This window comes from Mustela putorius, unplaced genomic scaffold, assembly GCF_011764305.1.
Source record: "Mustela putorius furo isolate JIRA1106 unplaced genomic scaffold, ASM1176430v1.1 tig00000831_pilon_pilon_pilon, whole genome shotgun sequence".
NCBI lineage: Eukaryota > Metazoa > Chordata > Mammalia > Carnivora > Mustelidae > Mustela > Mustela putorius.
The window spans coordinates 2221682-2237243 of NW_025421490.1; the positions used below are offsets into that span (position 1 = coordinate 2221682).

Genomic DNA, 15562 nt, shown 5'->3' on the forward strand with positions numbered 1-15562 from the left:
ATGACCTGAGCCGAAGGAAGAGGTTTTAACCCACTGAGCCACCCAGGCACCCCCCAAAATCATTTTAATATCTCTCATTTCCCCTTGTCCAGGCAGAAAGTGATTAACCCTAACTTATATCAAGGTAATTTAAATTTATGTAAATAAATATTTCTAGGTGTGCCTGGGTGGCTCAGTCAGTTAGGCGTCCGCCTTTGGCTCAGGTCATAACCCCAGGTCCTGGGACTGAGCCCTGTGATGGGCTCCCTGCTCAGTGGGGAGTCTGCTTCTCCCTTTCCCACTTCCCACCATTCATGCTCTCTCTGCCAAATAAATAAATAAAATCTTTCAAAACAAAAACAAACAAGTATTTCTCAACATATACATCAGATTTTTGGCACAGTGAGTAAAAGCCCACTCCCATTAAATTCTCCAAATTAAAATCTTTCAATGACATCTCAAATGTCACTTTTTCCCCCCAAGATTTTATTTATTTATTTGACAGACAGAAATCACAAGTAGGCAGAGAGGCAGGCAGAGAGAGAGGAAGGGAAGCAGGCTTCCTGCTGAGCAGAGAGACCGATGCGGGGCTGGATCCCAGGACCCTGGGATCATGAGCCGAGCTAAAGGCAGAGGCTTTAACCCCCTGAGCCACCCAGGCGCCCCTCAAATGTCACTTCTTTATGAAAACTCTCTTAAGGATACTTAATACTCTGAATTTCTTATCTGACTGGCCAGACTTCGTGTGTGGGGGTGGAGGGACTGTGTATAAGAGAGACTAGAGATTCAGATTTTGGTTTTCCTAATGTTTTATTGTCCATAATTCCAGAAACCAAAAAAACAAAAACAAAAACAAAAACAAAACACTGAGAATTTACTTTGTAAAGCAACTTCTTGGCAAACCACCTTTTAGTCGCACGATCTTGCAAATCTGTGTTTTCTCATGTGAATGCTGCCGTGAACAGTGCACGCTGGCTGTTGTGGTCCTTCCCCTGCACTACACCACACAAGATACCACGACCGTACCCGGTCCAAGTCTCCGTTTCTCATTCAACTGTGGAAGCACCAGGACCATTGTCTCCCTACAGACATTCTGTTTATTGGATTGTGTTTCATGGATTGCACTCCGCAGGCTTCCCTATTCATCTGTTATGTCCAGGGTCAGTCAGATCTTCAGCTCTGGGAGTTTCCACCAATGACCAAGAAAGCCTCTGGGTGTATAAAGGACAGTGGAAAAGTCCAGGGGCAAAGGGAAGAAAACAGAATGTAGACCCATGAGGCAGTGCCTCCCTCCTGTAACAATTTCCCTCTCCTCACCTCCCTCCCCAGGGAGCCACAGCTCATTCTTCGAGTCCTGCCCAAAAGTCGCCTCCTTCAACGTTTCCTCAACTTCCCTCCTCCGTGCTGTCTTAGTCAAAAGCATAACCTCTCTAATATACCCTCTACTGAAGTAACTACCCATCTTACCTTCAGTTGGGATTGTGGGAATTTACACAAAATACCTGCCAATACAAGGTTTGGCGTAGAACAATAACGCAGGACCGGCAGCTACCATGATCAGCTCTGATGGCATCTGCTCCTGGACCCCTCTCCCCAGACAGTACTACAGCTACCACTTGGGGAGGGTTTGTAATGCACCAGGTACCATTCTCAGCGTGTCAGGGTCTCATCCAGCTGGAACCTCCCCCAAGCCAAGGACTGTGTGGATTTATTTCCTACAGGTATCGACGCAGTAGTCAGATTGATTTTCTTAACAAAGTAAAGAGAGGAAAGTAAAAAGGCAACAAAGTCCCCATGGCCATAAATGGACGAGATCCTATAGTTTCTGAGGTCTGCAGCGAAAGCATCCATGCAAAGCACAGCCCCTATGTCCTAAATCTGGAGCTGAAAGGGCTTCCCACTCTGCAGGAACGTGATTTGCCTTCCATGAAGGAGTGTGTCTCTCTCCTCTCCTTCTATAGGGTCACCCTCCTCTCTTTGCACAATTCATCCACTGTCCACATCTGCAGACCCAGCTGCTAGGGGAAGCCCGTCCTGGCAACTATCGACTTTGAAACTGCGCCCAAGATCTCTTCGCAAACCCCCATGTCTCCAGTTTTATAAATACTGGCTTGCGAATGTTCAATTCTGTCGAGTTGAAAGGCCACAATTAGTATGAAAGACAAGTGCCAAATTTGTTTGCATTTCACCGCACTGCTCTAAGAATTCAATCAGAACCCCCCCCCCCAAAAAAATTACTCTATTTCATGGCATGTCAAAATTTTCCTCTTGGTGCCAAGTTTCAGCACTTTTCCCTTCCATCACTTTCTCCTAAGTCAGAGATGGGAAGAGTCATTTAAAAAAAAAAAAAAAAAAGAGGAGTTGAATATCGTTCACCTTGAAGAAGCAGGACTAAAACAGAAAGGAGAGCAGGTCACTGAAGCCTGTCTGACCCCTGAACCATCTCCAACCGCTGCGACAGGTAAGAGCGGCGTTGCCAGCACCAACTCCAAGCCCTAACTTGAGCCTATCTGCTCCTGCTCACACTCCCCAAGGGGCTCCCCATCTCCAGGAATTCATGATCTCCTGGAGGAAACAGCTATGGGCAAGTGCCACTCTACACGGCAGTCTGGATTCCTAGGGGACCTGGGGAGGTGGCTCTTTGAAGACCTGGCTTGTCTTGGTCATAAGCATCTATGAAGCTAAGAGCCTCCCTTTTGTCAAGCCCTCACACTCAAACAGAGGGAAGTCACCACGAAAAGGGAAGAATGTGGTAGGCAGAAGGCAGTGTAGACCTACAAAGATGAACAGTTGCACCGTGAGATGGGGGTGAAAGAACTGGGGGCAAGGCTCAGGTTTCTAGAGAAGGCAAAGCTGGGGGTAAACTCTGACAGATAATCATTAAGAAGGAAAGGCATTCCGGGTAAAGGAGGAAGCTGGCAAGAAAGGAGAAAAGAAGGTGAACCTGACTGGCGTCGTTGGCAAGAGCAGGGGGTAGGGAAGCAATAGTGAAGAACGTGGCCAAGTACGCTGTGGGAGGCTTCGTGCACCTTACAGAGAAGCCTGGGCTTTTGTGTGCTGGCAGATGATGGGGCCACGCTCTCACTTCGGAGGAATCACTGCGGCGGCAATGTGGGTGAGGGACCGGATGGACAGAAGACCAGAGACCAAGAGGCCAAGTAGCAAATCATTCTGATGAAGGTAAAAGGTTTTCATTCTCAGCCTCAGCGGGGATGGAAAGAAGCTGTAGTTACAGGCACTTTTTGGGGAGAGGGACAGAACCCCATACCTTATTTATTTGAGAAATAGCACCTTTACTTTGGAGAATTAGTACTAACTACCACTCCAGCCACTTGGTTCCCAGGAGGTACTGCCATGTTCTTATGGGGCACATACAATCGTATATTCTATAAATGCTTGCTCAGGGGAGGAGGCAGGAAAAGCACACAGGTGCTCAAAGTGGACTGCTCAGTTCCCTAATCTCTTGGCCATAGTTAGCTGGTCCTAAAGTGAGTGTCTGACTTGGGATTTTGGGATTTGGGACAAAGGAAGCCAAACCAGTCTCTCGCATGACCGGAGTTGTAAAATCTGGGACATGTGGAGTTCATGTTTCTAAACACATGAGCCAGAGAAGCAGACACAGCTGGAGAGCAGGGAGACAGAGAAATGAGGGGGCCCACATGGGAACGGAGACAGGAGACGGGGAGATAGGGAGAGGCGACTGCATGCGAACCCCAGCCACTTCCCGTCCTTTAGTTGACACGTCTCAGACTCATTCTAATCTTCCAGTCTGTCCAGTTTGGGTTCTGGTCACTCCCTGCTGCTAAGACTCCCGACTACTAGCAGAAGAAGTAAACATGAGAGACGGTAAAGGAAAAGTAACCAGCTGGGTCACCCCTGAATACAGACAGGATGGAAGGAAGGGTGGGGGTATCAACAGCCGTGAGGGCAAAAGCACCACAGGCTAAAACCATCCAGAGTTTCAATAAATCTGAAAGCAGGAATGAGTTTTCCCAATCTGAGACCATATCGTAACAGCACAGAGCTTCACCTTTTACACTGTGAATGTACAAACCCATGGTGCCTAAGCAATGCAGGGCCTAAGCAACGAATGCCAACTCATCCCCACACTCCATTCTGGTCCTGCTTAATCCCTTTATCACTCAGTTCTAAAATCTGCTTCACCTGTTTTACCCGTCCCCCAACTGCCTCCTCTCTGGCAACCGCCAGCTTGTTTCTACAATCAAGGGTCAGTTTCTGGTTTGTCTCTTTTTTCACTGTTTGTCTCTTAAATTCCACACATGAGTGAAATCACATGGCATTTGTCTTTCTCGGACTGACTGACTTCACTTACCATGATACTCTCTAGATCCATCTGTGTTGTTGGAAATGGCAAGATTTCATTGTTTCTTTATTGCTGAATAGTATTCCATTATACTTACATATATTTATATATACTTATATATTTATTTTATGTATTTATATTTTATATTTCATAAATAAAAACATATTTATATAATATTTTATTTATGTATTTTATTTATTTATATATTAGTAAAAAATACACACACACATCACATCTTCTTTATCTTTTCATCAATGGATGGACACTGGGCTGCTTCCATAATCTGGCTATTGTAGGAAATATTGCTGTAAACATAAGGTGCTTATACCCCTTTGAGTTTGTGTTTCTGCACTCTTGGGTAAATACCAAGTAACGGAATCACTGGATCATAGTGCGGTTCTATTCTTTATTCTTTGAGCACCACCATACTGTTTTTCACAGTGGCTACATCAGTGTGCATTCCCACCAACAGTGCAAAAAAGGTTCCTTGTCCGCTACGTCCTTGCCAAGACTTGCTGCTTCTTGTGTTATCAAGACTGTAACCATTCTGACTGGTGCGGGGTGATATCTCCCTGTGGTTTTCATGTACACTTCCCTGATGGTTAGTGTGACCACGTTAACTTTCTTATACAAAAATCCTAAACGATTCCTCACAGCCTACCAGACTGAGACCAGACGCCCAAACCCTCCATAAGCTACCTACCTTCCCAGTTTTCTTCACTTTATTTTTTTAGACAGAGAGATAGCATCCGTGTGTGTGCGCGCGCGCGTGTCAACGTGTGCATTGGGGTGGGGGGAGTCACAGGGAGAGGGAGAGAACATCAAGCAGACTCCACCCTGAGCTCGGAGCCCAACATGGGGCTTGATCTCACAACCCTGAGATTATGTATGACCTGAGACAAAAATCAAGAATCGGGACGCCTGACCAGCAGAGCCACCCAGGTGCCCCCTTTCCCAGTATTTTAATGCACAACTGCTTTCCACAATCCAACCAGACTTTGCACTTCCCAAGGCAGCTGTGATATGTGAAACCAATATATTCTTGGCTTTCCTCTCTGGTTCCTGATACAGAGCTCTTAAGTCCCCTGGAATTTTGTGAGTGACACAAGGGCCTTTATTTCTGACACAGAACTCCTAAATCCCTTGGAATTTCCCTAGTGATAGAGGCCTCTTTTTTTCTAAATGAAGAAACTGCTGGTAGACTCCTAGATAGCTTCACAATGGGGGCTGGCTGCTAGAAAGACCAAGCCTTGACCAGAAGCATCAAGCCCCATACCCACCAGTTCTCTGGGGAAAGGAGAGGAGTTGGAGATTAGAATAACTGGTCATACCTGCAGGATGAAACCTCCATTAAAACAGCAAAATAACAAGATTCAGAGGGCTTCCAGGTTTGGTGAATGCATCCACGTGCTAGAAGGGTGACACATCCCAACTCCAGAGGAACAGAAGGTCCAGTGCTTAGAATGCTTCCAAACCTAGCCCTACATACCTCTTTATCTGGCTGCTCAACTGTAGCCTTTATAATAAGCCAGTAAACCTAAGCAAATGTTTCCCTGAATCTTGTAAGCCATTCTAGCAAATTCCTGAACCTGAGGAGGGTGTCCTGGGAAGCCCTGATTTGTGGCAAAGTCAGATGGAAATGTGGGTAACCTGGGGACACACAACTGGGGATTATAGTGCCTAAAGTCCTTAACCTATGCCATCTGCGCTAGTGTCAGCTGAATTGCCTTACGGGATATCCACCTGTTGTCCAAAGAGAATCAGAGAATCACTTATTGTGGAAATGCCATACATCTGGATCAATGTTGTGACTAGAGAAACAATTTTTTTTTTCCTTTTTTTAAAGATTTTATTTATTTGTCAGAGAGAGACAGGGAGAGAGAGCAAGCACAGGCAGACAGAATGGCAGACAGAGACAGAGGGAGAAGCAGGCTCCCTGCCAAGCAAGGAGCCTGATGTGGGACTCAATCCCAGGACGCTGGGATCATGACCTCAGTCGAAGGCAGCTGCCCAACCGAGCCACCCAGGCGTCCCGAAACAATTTTTCTTTAACATCAATTACCTTGTTTCTGTTCCTCAAATACATCTTGATTCCTGTCCCATACCTCTGCCTTTTGAAACCATACCCATACGTGAAGGAACTCCTCGAACCCACTTGTAGTTGAGAAGCCTTTCTTCCTCTGAAGTCGTAAAATACTGAGCTAGTGAATGACGTTTATCATAATCTATTTTCTGTTACCTATGGGGCTGAAGGTTTCTTTATTTATTTTTAAAGATTTTATTTATAAGCAGGGGGAGCAGCAGACAGAGGCAGAATGAGAAGCAGATGTCCCGCTGAGCAGGGAGCCCGATGCGGGGCTCCATCCCAGGACCCTGGGATCATGACCTGAGCCGAAGCAGATGCCTAACTGACTGAGACCCCCAGGTGGATTTTTAGAGGACAGGGACCACCAGTTAAATCACTTCTTCAACCCCACAACCTGCTCACACAAGACTTTTCACAGATGTTCTCAATGAATACTTGTCTATGAAATGACTTTTGAATGGATAAGAAAAAAAAATGATTCCTAGGAAAAACACACAGCAGGAAGGCAATGCTAGCACTGAGTCTACACAGAGCCACGCCCTCGGATGCGGATCTCAAGGCAGAAGTGTAAGGGACGGCGGCAGGGCTGCTGCACTGAACTGAAGCAGCCAGCACGGGCTCTGCACGGACGCCGAAAAGTTGCTGCATCCTCAGCCATGTGTCTGATCGCAACAGGGCTGTCCGACAGAAACAGGATGTGAGCCACATATGCAATTTAAAATGTTTCACGTTACAAAACTTAGAGAGACGAAATAAAATTTTAATATTTTTTACTTAACCTGATCTATCCAAAATAGTTACCTTAGATAGACTTTTCTCATCCTAAGTCTTTGATGTCTGATGTGCCTTCTGCATGTGTGGCACATCTCGGTCCTGACCAGTCACTCGGCACATGCTCAAAGCTCACATGTGGCTGCGCGGCGGCTGTCCCAGACAGCGTAGGTCTGGAGTCCCTCTCAGGGGAGGCCAACCCTTGGTTTTCAGAAATTCACCAAGTGAAGTGGGGGAGGCAACAGAAAATGCCAACAGTCATCGACCGTAAAAGGTGAATGAGATGGTGTAAGCTGTACATCACAAGACTGTCCCCTCCTTTCCTCTGAGCAATTTCTGCGAGGTCAGATTTTGGGTACACTGGTCTGACTTCTCAAAGGATACTATCGGCACTGTAATGTCATTTTCTTCTGCTCATGATTTTGCTGACAAAATTATGGACATAGAGGAGGGATCAAAGACCTTGAAGTTCAGTAGTTCCTAATCATATAAATAAAATTCAAAAACACTTAAGGTGAGCTTAATTAACAACATCGAGTTGTTCAGATAAATCATCCACCAATTTCTGAGGTAATAAACGCAACGGTGGAGAGTTAGAGGAAAAAAAGGAAGCGATCTTCCAGAATTTTCTATCTTCCCCAAACTCTTCCCTCTTCCTCCTTCCTCCTATCTTTGCTCCATAAAACCCAACAGAAAACCTGCTTGACACCCACGTGGTGTAACCGAACGTACAGGCGATCAGAAGTCCTAGGACTGGAGCCAAGCTCTGTCACTGCACGGTTCTGGCCAAATTCACTCCTTCCCATCCATCTCCTCTTCGAATAAGAGGGTCTGAACGGTCTGAGTTCAGAAACTTACTCCGGCTCTGCCATGCTCCCGGGGCGCATGGAAGGTGTTCAGTAAATACCGACAGAGAGGAGAGAGCAGGAAAAGGAGGAAGAACTCACTTGTTCTTCTGTGCGTTTCCATATAGCTCCTCGGGAAAGTAAGACACTTGTGCCAGACATGACAAAGCATGAAAAGTGAAGGTTCCTAGAACATGACAGACATTCTGAGGTCCAGCAGGGTGAACTGGAACCTGCTCCTTTCTAAAGGCAAAGCTATTGGGACTGAGGACAAATCCCTGTTCTTCAGCAACAGAGCATGCATGATGGCGTAATTACTGATTCTCTACACACTTGTCCTCTACCTCTGTACCACCTCCTGCCAAAACACAAAGTCTACAAGAAGGTGGCTCAACCAAACAAGCCTTCATACCCCTAACACAAAACCCTGGACTCAAAACTAGTCGCACTGATCAAGAAAAACACACCACCTCGATACTGAAAATTAGGAGACAAAGCCTCTTTGTTTTCTGTTTTGCTTTGTTTTAACAAGGAGGCATAAAGCAGGTGTTTCTATGTTTGTCCAAATGCTTTTCTTTTTAAGGGAAATAGGACACATTCCTATAAATATTTCGTAAGAGCTACTGGTGAGAGGATTAAAGGTATGTACTTGGACTGTGCTAAAATTAATATGTCTCTGCTCAGGAGTCCGCACTTACAAAATGTAACATGTGCCAAACAGAACAGTCCAAGTACATAGTGCAGGACAATTTATACAAATATAAATTTCCCTTTCCACCCTAACATGCAACGTACACAAACTATTAAAGAAATTTTGATCTAACTTTTAAAAGTTAACCACAGAAGTATCTTCATCTTCTCACCAAAAAATAAATAAATAAATAAATAACTTAACACCAGAAAAAATAACTTTTAGAACAAAAGAAACCTAATTTGGAAAGAACTAGTGTCTAGGTATGCTCCTAGGTGTCACCGCCACCAGCCAGGCCCCATTGAATGTCTGGTGTCCCTTCATTTTTACTGGTTCTTCCTCCGCTCCGCACTCTCCACAGCAGGCTGTTTCCTAAGGCCCAGACTACTCTCTCCTGTCTTCTGTCCCTCTCAATCCTCTCTTCCTGGACGACGTAATAGATACCCCTTCCTTCCATCTCTTCTCTCCTCCTTACCAGAATTTACCCGACCTTCCTAGGGCAGAGACTGCAAACCTTGCGCAACTGCGGGGCTTCCATACCCGATGCTTTCCCAACCATTCCCAATTCAACCCATTTTCAAACCCAACGCATCAACTTCTTCTCCCTGCCCCAAACCAGCTCTTTCTTCTTGAACTCCGGCTGGATTTTCAGCCACTCTGTTTCAAACTCCAAAGTCCACTCTGACCCTCTTTGTTATATTGTCTCTTATATGCCCTCAGGATCCAAGTCCTGGATACTCTCTTTCTGCAACATTTTGATAATCGGACCCTTCCTCTTCTCCAGTCTCCTGGCACTGCATCAGCGCAGGCCCTTCCTACCTCTCTTCTGGTACGTTTTATGGAACGCCATCTCCAGCTTCCCTACTCCTCCAACCAAAACTTTATGTTCTGCTTTCACGTTAACCTATTGAAGCAGAGCCTAAACTAGTCCACTGCTTTGGTCAAAATAAGTGGTAGAGACACAATGAAGGCATCAAGGCCTTCCAGAGCTGGATTTGCATTCAACCTCTTTCTAGATCTGTCACCCAAGACTCCCTTTCATGTCCAGGTCTGTGCCCTGTCATTCTGTGAACACAGTTGATGCTCGTCTCTTGGCAAATCCATCTACAATCAAATGACCAAATATATGTGAGGCTTTAATAAAAAGGTCTTGTGCACTTTTAAAGTATATCCTTAAGTACTGAATGTTTCTGAAGCTACTGTAAATTATTGGGCTTCTGTTACATTTTATTTTCTAATTGCTCATTAGTATAGTATAGAAAAATACAATTTTGAATTTTGACCTTTGCCTTGCCACCTTGCCATTTATAAGTTCTAGGAACTTGTTTGGAGATTTCTTAATGTTTTCCAGGTATGTGACTGTATTGCCTGTACATAAGATGCTTTTGCTTCCTCCTTTCCACTCTGAGTATCTTTTATTTCTTTTTCTTGCCTTATTACACTGGCTAGGAAATGCAGTCAATGCTAAGCGGAAGTGGCTAAAATAATATCTTTGTCGTCAGTCCTTCATCACTAAGTATGATGACAGCTGTAGATTTTTAAAGGATGCCATTAACAACATTAAGTTTCTGCGTCTCTCTAGATTGTTTCACATTTGTTCATAAATAAGTGTTGAACTGTCAGATGTTCTTTTTTTGCATCTACTGAGATGATCATACGGTTTTTCTTTTATATTCTGTTGGTACAATAAATTATTTTTTTAAATAATAGACTATTTTTTAATCAGTTTTAGGTATATAGAAAAATTGAGCAGATGATGCAGAGGTCCCATATACCTCCTCTTGTGGTACCTCCCATCAGTTTCATCTATTAGTAACCTGGTTAGTGTGTTATATTTGTTATAATTGATGAGCCAATACTGATAAATCATTAATAACTAATCCCCATAGTTTACCTTAGGATTCACTCTTTTGAGCTATACAGTTCTTGAGTTTTGATAAATGCATGATTTTATATATCCCCATTATAGTATTACACAAAGTGGTTTCAATGCCCTAACATCCCACGCCTCACCTATTCATCCCTTCTCTCCTCTCACTCCCCATGGCAACACTGATTTTTTTTTCTCTTTGAAGACAACCAAGTTTTCATTGAATTTTAATTTGGATTTAAAGTGAATCTGGCATATTGTAAGTACTGATTTAAAGATAGATACTATTAACAGTAACAATGGAAATGGCATTCTAAGAGTACAGTACCAGGGATAAATATAAAGAATATGAGACCTCACCTGCACAACAGTTGAGTAAGAATAGTGCGAACTCACTCAAATAGTCAGAAGGGCAGCCCCTCCCTTCTCCTAATCAGTAACCCTACCTTAGAACATTTCTTAGTAAAATGCATAAAATCCCTACAATAATAGAAACAGCACATATTGCAGGTAGGTGACGATCATATTTACCATTATCACATAATCAGACAAAATTTCAATAATTAGACAAAATTTCAACAACTGCCCAAACCAACTACACAAAAAAATATTCCTTAAAATACAAATCAATGACAAGAGAATCCATGGTGCTGGTGAGGTTTATAAAATCTCATGGGCACTTCGGGGTCAAGCCAGACACACGCATCTGGATAATGGACCAGTCAGATATTTGGATTGTCTTGAGAATGGAATCAGGACACACTGTGTTCTCTGGCTTAATCTAGCAAAGTGGCTCTGTCCATCAGTGAAGGGGAGTAAAAACTTAGCTGGACTCGAACCATTTTTCCTGCTCAACTGGTGAGTGTCCTTCTGCTCCAGCAAATCTCTCTTTCTTTCTTTCCTCTCCTCACACATCCAACCATCATTCTGTAGCTGCCATCATTTTGTGGGGTCCTGTCCCAGGTACACTATAATTTTTGTAATGCCTGTAGTTTTGCCTTCTCCAGAATGTCATATAGTTGGAATCATACAATATAAAGCCTTTTCAGATTGGCTTCTTTGATTTATCAGTATGCATTTAAAGTTCCTTCATGCTTTTTCCATGGCTTGTTAATTCACCCAGTATTCCATTGTATGGATATACCACAGTTTGTTTACCCATTTACTTACTGAAGAACATCTTGCTTGCTTTCAGTTTTGGGCAATTATAAATGAAGCCACTGTATATATTCATGTATAGTTTTTGTATGGACTCAAAGTTTCAACTCATCTGGGTAAAAATCTAGAAGCATTATTACATAGCTAAATGATGACATAGAGTATGTCTGGCATTGTAAGAAACTTTCAAGCTGCCTTCCAAAGTAGCTCGACCACTTTTCATTCTCACCAGCAATGTATAGCAGTTCCTGGCGCTCCACACCAGCTCCTCACCAGCCTTGGTATTGTCAAGAGGTTAGTTGTTCTAAGAGGTGTGCAGTGGCATCTCATCATTGTTTTAATGTACAATTCCCTAATGACATTTGATGTTAACCATTTTTCATCTGTGTGTTTCCCATGTGTACACCTTCTTTCCTGAGGTGTCTGTTCAGGTCTTCTGCATCTTTTAATTGGGTAGTTCATTTTCTTACTGGTGAATTTTAAGAGTTTTTTGTATATGATGGATAAGCGTCCTTTATCAGATATGTTTTACAAACCTTTTCTCCCAGTCTGTGGCTTTCTCTTCATTCTCTTCATGGAGACTTTGCAGAAGTTTGTACTTTTATTGAATTCTACTAATCAATTTTATTTTTATAGGTCATAATTTTGATGTTGCATCTAAAAGGTCGTTAGCAACATCAAGATCTCACAGATTTCCCCCACACTATCTTCTAGAAGTTTTACAGTTTTGCATCTCATATTTAGGCCTACAATCCAAACTGAGTTCATTCTTATGAAGGGAATAAAGTTTGTATCTAAATTCATTTCTCTGAATGCTAACATTCAGTTGTTCCAGCGCAATTTGTCTCTTCTACATTTCATTTTGATATTTCTGCTAACCTATCTTCTAGTTATCTAAGTCTCTCTTCAGCTGCATCAAGTCTGCTGCTAAACCCAAACACTAGTTCTCAATTTTGGTTTTGGGACTGTCAGGGTGAGAACTTCTACTGGGTTATTTTCCAAATCTGTTTGGTCACTTTTTTGTAATTTCTAGTCCTTCCCAACATTTTGAAGTCTCATCTTTTATCACTTTAAATATAATAAGCATAGTTACTTTAAAGTTCATGTTTAACAGTTTGAACATCTGAAGCACCTGTGGGTCTATTTCTACTTTTTATTATTTTTGCTATTTCCCGTTCATGTTGCCTTATCTTGTAATGTACCTCTTTAATTGTGTGCCAGACACTGTATTTTTAAAATGGTCTGTGGAGGGGCACCTGTGTCCCTCAGTTGGCTAAGCAACTGCCTTTGTTCAGGTCGTGATCCTGGAGTCCCAGGACCGAGTCGTACATTGGGCTCCCTGCTCAGCAGAGAGTCTGCTTCTCCCTCTGACCGCCCCCCCCCCACTCTCATGCTTGCTCTCTTTCATTCTCTCTCAAATAAATAAATAAAATATATTTTTTTAAATGGTCTGTGAAATCTTTAGAGACTTGGGATTACACTTGCTTCTGCCAGGTGCCTGTGGGAATGTCCCATTCTAGGATCACTTAATCTAATTTTAGTGCTTGAGACTTCCTGATCACGTAAAGAACTTATAACCACACAGTAATCCATGTGAAGGCACGTTTAGTTCTGTTTCATCTTTTTACAGCACCCAAAGCTGCATCTCTTATCTACTTAGCCAACCCTAAGTATAAACAGTTTACCAAGGATTCTACCTCTGATAAACTCTGAACTCTAATATTTCTTTTTATGTATTTTTAAATTTTTATTAACATATAATGTATTATTTGCTTCAGAGGTACAGGTCATGAACTCCAACATTTTTGCCCTCTTAGGCTCGCCAGATCACATGAGGCAGTTAGAAACACTGGTCTGCCTTTAAGCTGCTCTATGTGAATGGCATACACTCAAAAACCAGGCTGACCTCTCTAAATTTCCACCATCTCTTGGATTTTATTTGATAATTCTTCACCAACTTGGAATTTCTCCAGTGCCTTCATGCGTAAGTTTTAATATTAGTTCCAGTCTTATCTGTCCTCAGATCTGCAAAAGTCAGAATGAGACCCTTCATCCTATGACTTCCATGAACATTATGCCTCTTGTGGCCCTTAACACAACTGATTTTATACTAAATTGTGCCTATGTTCTCCCTCCCACCCCCATTAGAATGCAGTATCAGGTCTCATTCATGTAGCATTTTGCCCCCTTCCCAGAAAAATTTCTTCTTAAATTGAACCAACCAGTCTTTCATGATTTTGTTAATTATTCATGTCAAAAAAAAATCTGTTTTATTTAGTTATTTTTTTCCATTTTTAAAAAGCAGTTTTATTTTTTATCCAAATTTTTATTTAAATTCTAGTTAATCTAGTTAATCTAGTGTAATACTGTTTTCAGGAGAAGTTAGTGATTCATCATTTAACATATAACACCCAGCACTCATCACAAAAAAGTGCCCTCCTTAATGTCCATCACCCAGTCATCCCATCCCCCACCACCTCCCTCCATCAACCCTCATGCTTGTTCTCTATCATTGAGTCGCTTATGGTTTGTTTCCCTCTCTCTTTTCTTCACCCTTCCCATATGTTCATCTGTTTTGTTTCCTAAATTCCACATAAGAATGACATCACATAGTATTTGTCTTTCTCAGACTTATTTCGCTTAGCATAATACTCTCTAGCTCCATCCACGTCATTGCAAATGGCAAGATCTCATTCTTTTGAATGAAATAATAATATTCCATTGTATATATACAATGAATAATATTCCACTGTATATATATCTGCATCTTCTTTATCCATTCATCGGTCAATGGACACTTGGGCTCTTTCAATACAATAGTTTGGCTATTGTTCATTGCGCTGTTATGAACATCAGGGTGTATGTATCCCTTCAAATCTCTATTTTTGTACCCTTTGGGTAAATACGTAGTAGTACAATTGCTGGGTTGCAGAGTAGTTCTATTTCTAACTTTCTGAGGAACCTCCATACTGTTTCCAGAGTGGTTGCTCCAGCTTGCATTCCCACCAACAGTGCAAGAGGGTTCCCCTTCCTCCACATCCTCATCAACATCTGTTGTTTCCTGTGTTGTTCATTTAGCCATTCTGACAGGTGTGAGGTGGGATCTCATCATGGTTTTGATTTGTGTTTCTCTGAAGGTGAGTGTTGATGAACATCTTTTCACTCTCTGTTAGCCATCAGAATGCCTTCTCTGGGAAAATGTCTATTTATGTCTTCTGGCCATTTTTATACTGGATTATTTATTTTTGTGTGTTGAACTTGGTAAGTTTTTTATAGATTTTGGATAGTAACCCTTTATCAGATATGTCATTTGCAAAAACTCTCATTCTTTAAAATCAGTAAGATTTCATTTATGTAATCATCATGAAAAACACTTTTCCCTTTCCTGTTTGCTGTAATGTTTACAGTTTCTGCAAGAAAAGACCTTATTTATTTTAATGTCTTTTTTTCAAAATATGGCTCTATTGTGTCACTTATTTCAAGACCATATTTATACTTCTCAGATATGCCTTATGACATATACATATATATATTTAAATGTGGGGATTTCACATTGATTTTACTTTGAAAATTTCATGGTACTTCTTAGGAACTATCAATAGAACCCTTCAGGAAATCACTAAGCTCTAAATACTGAATAGAAAATAACCCAGAAAATCTTTATGTATAAAGAGATTAGTGATTTTTTAAAATGTGTTTTTGTGACCCTTAATTTCAGTGCTTCTCCTTCACCAAGGAGCCATATGTCAAACTGCTTAGGATTCATTGCTTTTTTCTGTGGGGAAAGAATTAAATGCATCACAAGGTCGACAATCTGCTCTGAAAGCTCTTGGACCAA

General features: G+C 42.1%; 1 protein-coding gene across 4 annotated transcripts in view; it reads right to left on the reverse strand.

Moving 5' to 3' along the window:
- Positions 1-15562, reverse strand: part of KIF13A (kinesin family member 13A) — a 202885-nt gene that overhangs the window by 103048 nt on the left and 84275 nt on the right. The window lies entirely within an intron of this gene.